A 10,605-nucleotide genomic window follows, 5' to 3' on the forward strand; every position below is an offset into this window, starting at 1 on the left:
TCTACCCTCCCCTATACGCTTCACAGCTTGCTGCAGTTCCTCTGACCTGCCATTTCTAGACTTCATCTTTTCATCACTGGCACCACTATAAGCACCAAAACATACAGAAAGACCACTGACAGGAATATGGAAGGATGGTTCATAATAAATCTAACCGCAATACCATTTTGATCCCCTACATGAACTACTTGTCAGCAAAGAAAAGGCTATTCTTTCTTCACAGGACTCAATGCTTGAGAGTGCTGCGAAATCCTTTAACAAGTCACAAGAGAACCAGTTAACATTCTTGACGGTAAATACTCCCTCCACGAGATGGATCATTGAAGCAATCCACTTTCATTGGTCAGTATTTAAAAAAAAAAAACATTACCCCCTGTGTTTAAGGTGCCACGTAGGATAGCCTACAGGAGAGGAAGAAATCTAAGGGATCTACTGGTGAAAAATGATCCTACACATTGTTATCAACAGATAGAAACCTCAAACAGGCTACCCTCCTCAAAAACAGGTTGTTATCGCTGTACAGAATGCACCACATGCCGACAAATGATAACAGGCTCCACGTTCCACCATCCTCACTCGGGTAGGACCATCCATATCAAGCACAGGGTCACATGCACATCAAAATTCATCATCTGCATTATTAAGTGCCCCCGTGGCTTGGCCTACGTGGGCAAGACTATCAAAAACTTCAGGGATAGAATGGGCAGTCACCGGTTGGCAATACAAACTGCTCTCACAATGGGCAAGGGCGATACACCAGTGGTTAAACCCTTTCTTGAATTCAAACACACATTGGCCAGTATGAGGAGCATGATTATTGATTTTGTTCCCAGCCCTCCAAGAGGGGGAAAGCGAGAGAGACTACTACTTAGAACCGAACTAAGATGGATACATAAGTTGGACGCTATCAGCCCCCGGGGCCCAATGAACTAATTTCTTATGCTCCATATTATTAACCCTATATAAATAATGTACCCAGCTTAGAGTCATTCTACCCTTTCTCTGCCTTGTAATAGCACTGTCCTTCCTTGTGACCTCTACCCGCACTATATGTCTCTTACTTTCTCTTACACTCACTCTGTATAGCCTAAATTAACTTAAATATTATATAGTAATCTCTATCCGCACTATATGACATTTACTTTACTCTTTTCTTCACTTTGTATTATGTTTTTAATCTTTTGCAACCTACTGTTTTGGGTTTTGACTTCCCCTGAGTCCTTTTTTAATCGGCTGCTGGACCCCTCTCATATTTTTTTGTCAACGTTACTATACAATGTAAGTATATGGGACCTCAGTGGACTCATGAGCACTATCTGTTATATTACAGTTCTTTTCAATGTACTGCGCAGTGCGGCTAATTATGGGCCTTTAACTCGCTGTCATGTTCGATCTGCAAAATTTCAACCAACCTCTTGTTTAACACCATGTTCCCTCATACTAAAGGGTTGGTTATATCATCCCTATTTGCACTTGGATACATGTCTGTCATTTTGGGCACTTTATTGGATGGGTGATGTGCCCTTTACCCCTGGATATGCCCTAATTCAGTTTGTGGCCCAGACAGTTGGTGGACTACACCTAGTATCCAGCGTCCTTGTGGTCCTTCGTACCACACACTATATTTGATTAGCAGACTCTATTATCTGTATGTGTGGTGATAACATTCACCTACGTTCGGAACTCTAAACCCTGTGCCCCTAACCCACTGCCTCTGACTGCGTTTTCTTCTACATTAGTGCTCTGAATACCACCTTATCGGCCTTATGAATATATATATATATATATATATATATAAGTGCGATGTGCTTTCATACGTGTAAAATGGATAAAGTGCTTACATATATATGTGCAATTCACTGTTTCATTTTAAAAATGCTCTCAAATTTATATAAATATATAATCCCTTCAAAGTGAAAGTTTTCATATTATAAATCTATTCGGTTTCTTCCTGCAGTGTTTTCCTAACAATGTCACCGCTCCTCCAGTTAGTTGACATTGTTGTTATACCCCAAAATGTTAATCCATTAGGGTTTTTATCTCCCACCAAAATTTGTCAGGTTATTTTTAAGTTTGAAAACATTTCTGGGGGTTTTGGGGTCTTTTATTAGGTGTTAGTAGAGTTTAGCTAAAAAAAAGTAGAATGACACTTTAAGCTGCAAGTCTCAGTTCCCCCAAGAGACCTGTTTAGCTTATTAGTCACAGTTTTATCTAAGTGCAGGTGTAGCTTGTTAACTTTCTGTTTTCATTATGTTTGGGAAACATTGTATCCTTTTTAGTGTTCAGTGCAGGTTCAATGCAGGAGATCAAAGGGAAATGAGGGAATTTTCAGTAAGAATCCTGGACTGCTGGCTGAGCTGTTAAAAGAGGTGCTGTCCCACGAAAATCAGGGCCAGTTGGGAGGTATGGAATTGTTTAATGTGATTTGACTCTCAACTCCCTTTTCTACTTTTTCTATGTGTTAATTTATTCTCTCCCTTAATTTTCCATTGGTCTTTCATACATATTGTAGACCACAGGGACACTCCAAACAATACACCTAATTTCTGGTGCATTTTAGCTGGGAAATCTCATCATATTTGTAGTTACTGTATGCAATCCTCACTTACACACCCCCATATAGATATTCTTGCTGAACCTTTCCTCCACCTCAGATATTTTATTTATATTAATATGCTACATATTCTTCTCACATAAAAAAATAACATTTCATTTTTGGAGTGTACACAGCGTGCACACATAAGTAAATGAACATGTGCACATAGGCTACACATAAGTAAATGAACATGTGCACATAGGCTACTGGGGAGGAAGGTGGGGGGGAATTTGGGGGGGCTACTATGGGTAGGAGACAAAAGGGGTACATGCCTAGCTCCCCCCAATTCTTGTGCCCTAGGCATGTGCCTACCCCTAATTCTGGCACTGAATGCCTTTATTGTACTTTGTAGGACATTACAGAAATGTTTAGGCCAAACTTGGCCTTTTATCAAGCTTTACTGACAATTCACATGTTTACCTTTATACCATTAAACCATTTTTTGAGTGTTAAATCCTGCCTCTAGATAGTGAGATAGCTAGAATGCAAAGACTTACCAGCAAAACACAATAGAAAATGCCAGACTATGTTACACCTGCAGGGTATTTTGGTATTTTTTTAAACTGGAAGAGACACAACATGGGAAAGCAACTTGGTTACATAGTTACATAGGGTTGAAAAAAGATTCCATCAAGTTCAACACTTCCAAGTAAACCCAGCACATACAACCTATACTTACCAATCTATACTATCACATACATAAACTATATATACAACCACTAATACTAACTGTAGATATTAGTATCACAATAGCCTTGGATACTGTGCTTGTTCAAAAACTCATCCAGGCCCCTCTTATAGGCATTAACAGAATCTGCCATTACCACATCTCTAGGAAGGGCATTCCCCAACCTCACTGCCCTCACCGTGAAAAACCACCTACGCTGCTTCAAATGGAAGCTCCATTCCTCTAATCTAAAGGGTGCACTGATCACTTTTATGGGAAAACACAACACCCCCTATCTGCCTATAATCCCCAATCTGCACTTTATAAACATATAGTAGGCAGGATACCCTCATATCTGTGTCTATGGCTCCCTGTGTCTTTCAGCCTCATCAGGTACACATTAACCAATTAAGTCCCACAGCAGAACCCATTCCAACAACTCCCTGCAGAGAAATAAACCCATTCATTTCTTCAACTAATCCCAATTTTGCCCAGTTTGCCCAATTTGAGAAGCCCCTCTGTGGTATTAATTACCAAGTTCACAATTGATCAGTCACCATAAGCAGAATGAGGCGGAGAAGCCCCCCCCTCCAATACTCAACAAAGGGATTCAAGAAAAACACAGAGACATGTTTATGGGGAAACCTGTTGGTGGACACAGGATTTATTGAAAAATAATGTATTTTGGGTGGGGCATTCCTAATAGCCAATGGTCCAGAGGAAGGCAAAAAACCTCTGTGCTAGGCCAATTTGCACTGAGGGTAAAAATTCCTTCCTGACTCCTAGAAACGGCAGTCGGTATTGATCCCTGGATCAGGGCTATATGTGGTCTGTGTGTGGGGGGAAGTATTGGTGGGTGGGTGGGTTGGGCACTTGTGTGGAGGGGTGGGAGGGCAGGCAGTTGTGTAGTTGTGTTTAGTTTTAGGGGTGACTGGGAGTTTGTGTTAAGTAGGCAGTGAGCAGGTAAGTGTGTAAGAAGGTGAAAATTGTGTGTTAATTTGTATGTGGGAAAGTGTTGTTACTTGGTATGACCACTAGGTGGCAGCAGAATTTAGTTAATGTTTATTGGGATTGTATAAGTGTAGTTCACACCCCGACCACTAGAGGCAGTGTGGGGCAGAAGGTATAAAAAGGGGACCACACCCAGAATTAAGGGTCTTTGTGGGAGAACACGGAAGAGGCCAGCTGAAGGAAAAGAAGAACCACCTGTAGGGTAAGGAAAGGGTAGAACAGGGCAGCTGAAAGTGGAGCAGGCACTAGGTGTCTGAGTCAGGGTTATGTAGCATGGGCCGCCTATTGCCCCAACCAGGAGAGTAGAGGGAAACAGTGTTTCCAGTGGATCATCCACAGAATAGGGACCCAAGCGGATAGGGGTAGGCTACAAGAGGGCTTGTTGAGCTTCGACTAGGAGTCTGCCAGTAAAATTCCTGGTGGAATAGCAAAGGGGCACCGCAGGGAGTGCCGGATTGCTGAGCCAGGTGGGGACAGGAGATCCCACTGAGACTGGGGACAGTGGTGAAGAGCCAAAGGTAGCTACCAGAGGTAGCTACCCAATGAGAACTACCAGAGGTAGCTACCTTTGGCTCTTCACCACTGTCCCCAGTCTCAGTGGGATCTCCTGTCCCCACCTGGCTCAGCAATCCGGCACTCCCTGCGGTGCCCCTTTGCTATTCCACCAGGAATTTTACTGGCAGACTCCTAGTCGAAGCACAACAAGCCCTCTTGTAGCCTACCCCTATCAGCTTGGGTCCCTATTCTGTGGATGATCCACTGGAAACACTGTTTCCCTCTACTCTCTTGGTTGGGGCAATAGGCGGCCCATGCTACATAACCCTGACTCAGACACCTAGTGCCTGCTCCACTTTCAGCTGCCCTGTTCTACCCTTTCCTTACCCTACAGGTGGTTCTTCTTTTCCTTCAGCTGGCCTCTTCCGTGTTCTCCCACAAAGACCCTTAATTCTGGGTGTGGTCCCCTTTTTATACCTTCTGCCCCACACTGCCTCTAGTGGTCCGGGTGTGAACTACACTTATACAATCCCAATAAACATTAACTAAATTCTGCTGCCACCTAGTGGTCATACCAAGTAACAACACTTTCCCACATACAAATTAACACACAATTTTCACCTTCTTACAAGTGGGTGGATGCTTGTGTAATGATGTGCAGGGTAGGGAATTAGGGAGCAGGGGGAGGTTGATGGCAGCAGATCCCCCTGAGAATTCTTCTGGCGGAGTGCTGAAAAAAAAGGAGGAATAGTTTAGAAATTATTGAAATAGGAATAAATTATAGACACATTTTTGTTGTTTGAGGATAGAAAAGGTTTAGTCTGGGTCTACTGCATATCAGCTACCTGGGGTGGCACTGTTAATTTCTGTATTGATCACCTAGTGCCTGACTAGTACAGCAGCCCAATGAGAATTACCATATCGCCCCCCTTTCATTGGCCTACTAGGGAATCAGCAGTGATATCTATATAATTGGCCAGATTTCTACTCAGAGTCAGCCACCTAGTTCAAGCTAAGGACAGCAATACACTGGGCAGCCAGGTGTAGGAGTTGCCATGCTTGCAATGCCTTTCTATTGTTTGATCATTTGTGCAGGCCTCCTAAGTAAATGGAATGACATTTAGGGGTATATTTATCATGCTGTGTAAAAAGTGGAGTGAAGCATTACCAGTGATGTTGCCCAGGGCAACCAATCAGCAATTAGATTTCAACAGTTAGAAAACCAAAGCAAAGCATCTGCAGATGAAAAGAGATTGGCAGTACACAGATACATTACCGAAATCCTCTGCAACCTTCTAGCGATGGCGCGGCGTACCCGTCTGCCCCGGGTTAGTCTCTCCACAGCTGGAGGCTCCTCTTGCTCACTGATTTCCTCCTCTGCAGATGGAGGTTCTTGGATTTTTAGTATGTCCTCGGTGCCTGGAGGTTCTTCAGTGCAAATGACCTCCTCTGCAGCAGGAGGCTCTATTTTAGATGTTATTTCCTCCTCTGCAGCAGGAGGCTCTGTTTTAGTTGTTATTACCTCCTCTGCAGTAGGAGGCTCTATTTTTGCTGTTATTTCCTCCTCTGCAGCAGGAGGCTCTATTTTAGTTGTTATTTCCTCCTCTGCAGTAGGAGGCTCTATTTTAGTTGTTATTTCCTCCTCTGCAGTAGGAGGCTCTATTTTAGCTGTTATTTCCTCCTCTGCAGTAGGAGGCTCTATTTTAGCTGTTATTTCCTCCTCTGCAGTAGGAGGCTCTATTTGAGGTGTTATTGCCTCCTCTGCAGTAGGAGGCTCTATTTTAGTTGTTATTACCTCCTCTGCAGTAGGAGGCTCTATTTGAGGTGTTATTGCCTCCTTTGCAGCAGGAGGCTCTATTTGAGGTGTTATTTCCTCCTCTGCAGTAGGAGGCTCTATCTGAGGTGGTATTTCCTCCTCTGCAGTAGGAGGCTCTATCTGAGGTGGTATTTCCTCCTCTGCAGTAGGAGGCTCTATTTCAGTGGCTATTAAGTCCTCTGCAACAGGAAGTCGTTGTTGTTTCCTGGTCCTAAAGTGGGAAAAAAAAATCAGTATTGTAAATTCCTTCCAAGGCATTGATTGGATCAACGCTTTGGAACTCTTATCACTGGAGGAATAATTTACACTTATTTCCTTTGCCTATGCTTATCCTGCTACACAGCTGTCCCTAAGGTAAAAATTGGGCAGTTACTAAGCTGAGTAGGTTTCATGCTTTGCCATAGAGATAGGCTTCACCCCAATGAGGAGGGATGTCACTGTTTAGAAAACACCTACCGCCCCTTTGAGGTGGGGGGAAATTGGGTATATTGGATGAGATGGTCAGACTAAATTGATAGACTGGCATACATTTTATTGAGCAAGGGATCTAGTTATACATGCAAGGTGCTTCAGTTTATCTTGCTCCATCTGTACATCCCCCTTAGTATGTGTATAATCCAGATCTAGAATGGAAAGTGTAATTTGCAAAATACATACCTGGCAGCTTCTAGCAGTTCCTTCTCCTTCTCCCAGATGTTTAAAATAATGGGCAGAAGAAGAGATCTGACGGTCTGCGAGTGCAGGGGAGGCACAAGGGTAGGAGCAAAGGGAAAAGAAAGGAGACAGTTATGATTATGCCTGTATAGATGGTGCCAATAGTTCCTTTATACAGGGAGGGCAGTGAGGGGGTGGGATACCCTGGGGGAGTGTAGCGCCTGGTCTCTGGTAGGTATATGTGTGTTTCCTTAATAGTCAGTAGCAGATAAATAGAAAATCCTAAAGGGACATGTGGTATTGTAAGTCTCCCTGAGCATCAGTCTGCCTTCTGTCATGTAGGGAAAACCCAGCGGGCAAAATGCCCCAAAAGCACCTCATATACAATGACCCTGTCTGCAATAAACTGATCAAAGCAAATATGTAGGAAGTGGTTACTAATACTTCTTTTTGTGCGAATATTGGCACAAACCCAGGTTAATGTTCCCTAAAAGTATTGCATGAATCCTGCAGAAATGGCAATAAATACCCAAAAAAGCATCAGGGGAAGTGATCAGGAAACTTACGTTCTGAAGTCGCAGGATCTCTAAATACTCCCCCCGTAACAGTCGCTCTTTTGGTGTGTACTGTGGGAGAAGAGAGTAAATGTTAAGCGCTGCTTTGTACCAATGCCATTATTGTGCCCACGTGGGTAACAAAACTGTATGCAGTGTCTGGGCATCACCCCATACTGCATTGCAACAGTTTTATTGTTTCCGGTGAAAATGGCACTTACTGTAGGTGGGTGAATTTAGAAGCCCCCCCCCAGAAAGCAAAACATACAGTGAATAATAATGTTCCTTATTGTTACAGAGACATATAGTGAATAATAACCTCTCCTATAATAATAATAATAATGATGCTTACAGGAGTCAGCAACCGTTCGGTGCAGAGGACGCGATGTTGCCTTTCTAACTCTTCTAGTTGTTCCTGTAACATAAAAGAAAGTCCCAGGGTGAGAAAGGAATCTATGGATCAGTGCTATTCCTCTTGGAATCAGACCTATAAAGGAAGGGCTGGATCCCAGTGTCTTATCTGCCTCCTTATTATAATTGTGACTCCCTGACTGACTCCTAGGGGCTCATTTACAATGAAAGTGCAGCAGCAATATCATCTCAGTGGCAGCTGTAAGGCAGAAATATGAGGCAGCGCCACTGTGCAATTACCATTCGGCTGCAATATCACTATAGGCCACTTCATTATTCCAAATGGACTCGCATGGATCGTACCATTTCCAGCTCCTTCTGTAGTCGCAGGGACTTTAGGAAGACTGAGCCCTCATATATTAGCCTTATGAACACTGTGGCTACGTGGCTTAAGCCATGTGCCATTTCATCATGTGAAACAAAGATTTAGGCATAAAATATGCTGGGACAAGAGCTGGCAATCTAAACCTATTTATTCCCTATTTAACTTAACTTCTATTTTGGATTCCTTACCATAAAGTGGATCATTGCCAGATAGTCCCTGATGTTCCTCTTATCCGTAACTCTGGGATCCACCATGTTCATTATAAGAAAGTGTTCTCTGAAAGAAAAATCCCATTAAGCATTAATAAAATGTTGCAATTCCCCCATATCACAATGATTCCCAACATATAATAAGATCATTTTGGTTTTACTTACAGGTCTACAATCTTTCCGTACTGGCGCCTGTAGTGATGTTCTGCAAGGGAAACACATTAGTATTAAACACTGAGCTAAAGGGGGAGAGGAATTCACATATAATAAACTAACGCCACCTTTGCCCATTACAAACACCATGTTGGCACTTTTCCTATCTGTTACATTTTGACTTAAAGGAACACTGTTTCCCAGAGTGCCACAGACGCACCGCCACACACTCACGAATAAAGAACATAAAAGAATGAATTTATTGGTCTAAAGTACAATACAACAAATGAATGCATAAGCCCACAGCATTTTGACCCGTAGAGGGTCTTCATTAGGGTATACAAAATCAAAAAAGGCAGAAAGAAGTGATACACAGGAATATACCCTCATGTCCTAAGATAATAATCACGCAGAGCATTTGTGTATATGCAAAAGTTCTCTGGAACGCATTTGCCTTTCAATTCGCCATTTGTAGGCAAGTAAATACGAATAATAAAGAAACCCTAACAAAACCAGGTGCAATAAAATAAGGAAAACCAACATAATAGACTAAATCAGTCGCAATAAAGCAGAATCTGGGCATTAAGAAGCAACAATATAATCCAACTTATACATCAAATATGCGGTTGCTATGGCCCTCCATAGCAACCAGCCTTAGTTATGTACCCACAATCGGCAAGGTAAGTATAAGACCACATAAAGCTGCTGAAGGTAACTCGGATTACTGGGACTCTGTGTTGGGGAAAAGCCTGTATCCTACTGACAAGCACAGCGACTTAAGGAACTGATAATTAATATAGGATTTTACCATAATAGGATGCAAGGGCTTCAAAATCATCAGAGTCCGCCCTGAAGTCATCTAAAATGGCGTAGAGCATCTGTAAGTGAAAGGAAAAGCGCATTAGGGACACAATGCAAAAATGATGTTGTATCTGTGGGAATATGTGTATGGTGAGGCAAGATGGACTCTGTGGAATAGTGTGTATAGTAAGGCAAGATGTGTCAGGTGAAGAGCTGTAATTGTGGGACAGTGTGTATATTGTTTAGCAGAATAGTATCAGCGCTGTAACTGTAGGATGGTGTTTATACTAAGGAAGGCATACTGTGCACAACAGGACTGCTCAGCCTTTATACATATATGTGGGAGCTGCCATAGTGCTGCTTTGGGTGCCTGTTGGCTGCTATATCTGCACACAGGTAAATGGTATGGCAGCTCCTGCCCATATGAATAAAAGGAAGCAGTGACAGAAGTGGGAGAGGTGCAGACAGACAGACAGAGAGCTGCTTAAGGGGAGCTTCTATAGAATAGTGACAGGGAAACAGCGACTCTGACGGGAAAGGATTGTGTACAAAAGAAACAGAGGAATTACCTCAAACGACGCCATTCTAATGAGCGATGGAAATCTAAAGGCACAGATACAAATGAGCATTATATTAGGTACAGCAATACAAAGAGTTTCACATATACTAATATGCCATGAAAGGGGCAGTTACCCTCCCAAACCCCTTTGTCTGCTCCTTTATTCTGTAATAGTACATTAGGCATAAGGACTTACAGGATAAATTCCCAGTATTCCCCTGTTTGTGTTTCCCAGGAGCAACTCAGGAAAGCGGCTCAATGACTCTCCAAATGCTAAAATTGAATCCATGAGTTGGTGCATTTCTTAACTTCAATGCTACAGAGGGAAAGGCCTGAGCTTTATGCCCCAGGGTA

The sequence above is a fragment of the Xenopus tropicalis genome, chromosome 1 (genome assembly GCF_000004195.4).
Source record: "Xenopus tropicalis strain Nigerian chromosome 1, UCB_Xtro_10.0, whole genome shotgun sequence".
Taxonomy (NCBI): domain Eukaryota; kingdom Metazoa; phylum Chordata; class Amphibia; order Anura; family Pipidae; genus Xenopus; species Xenopus tropicalis.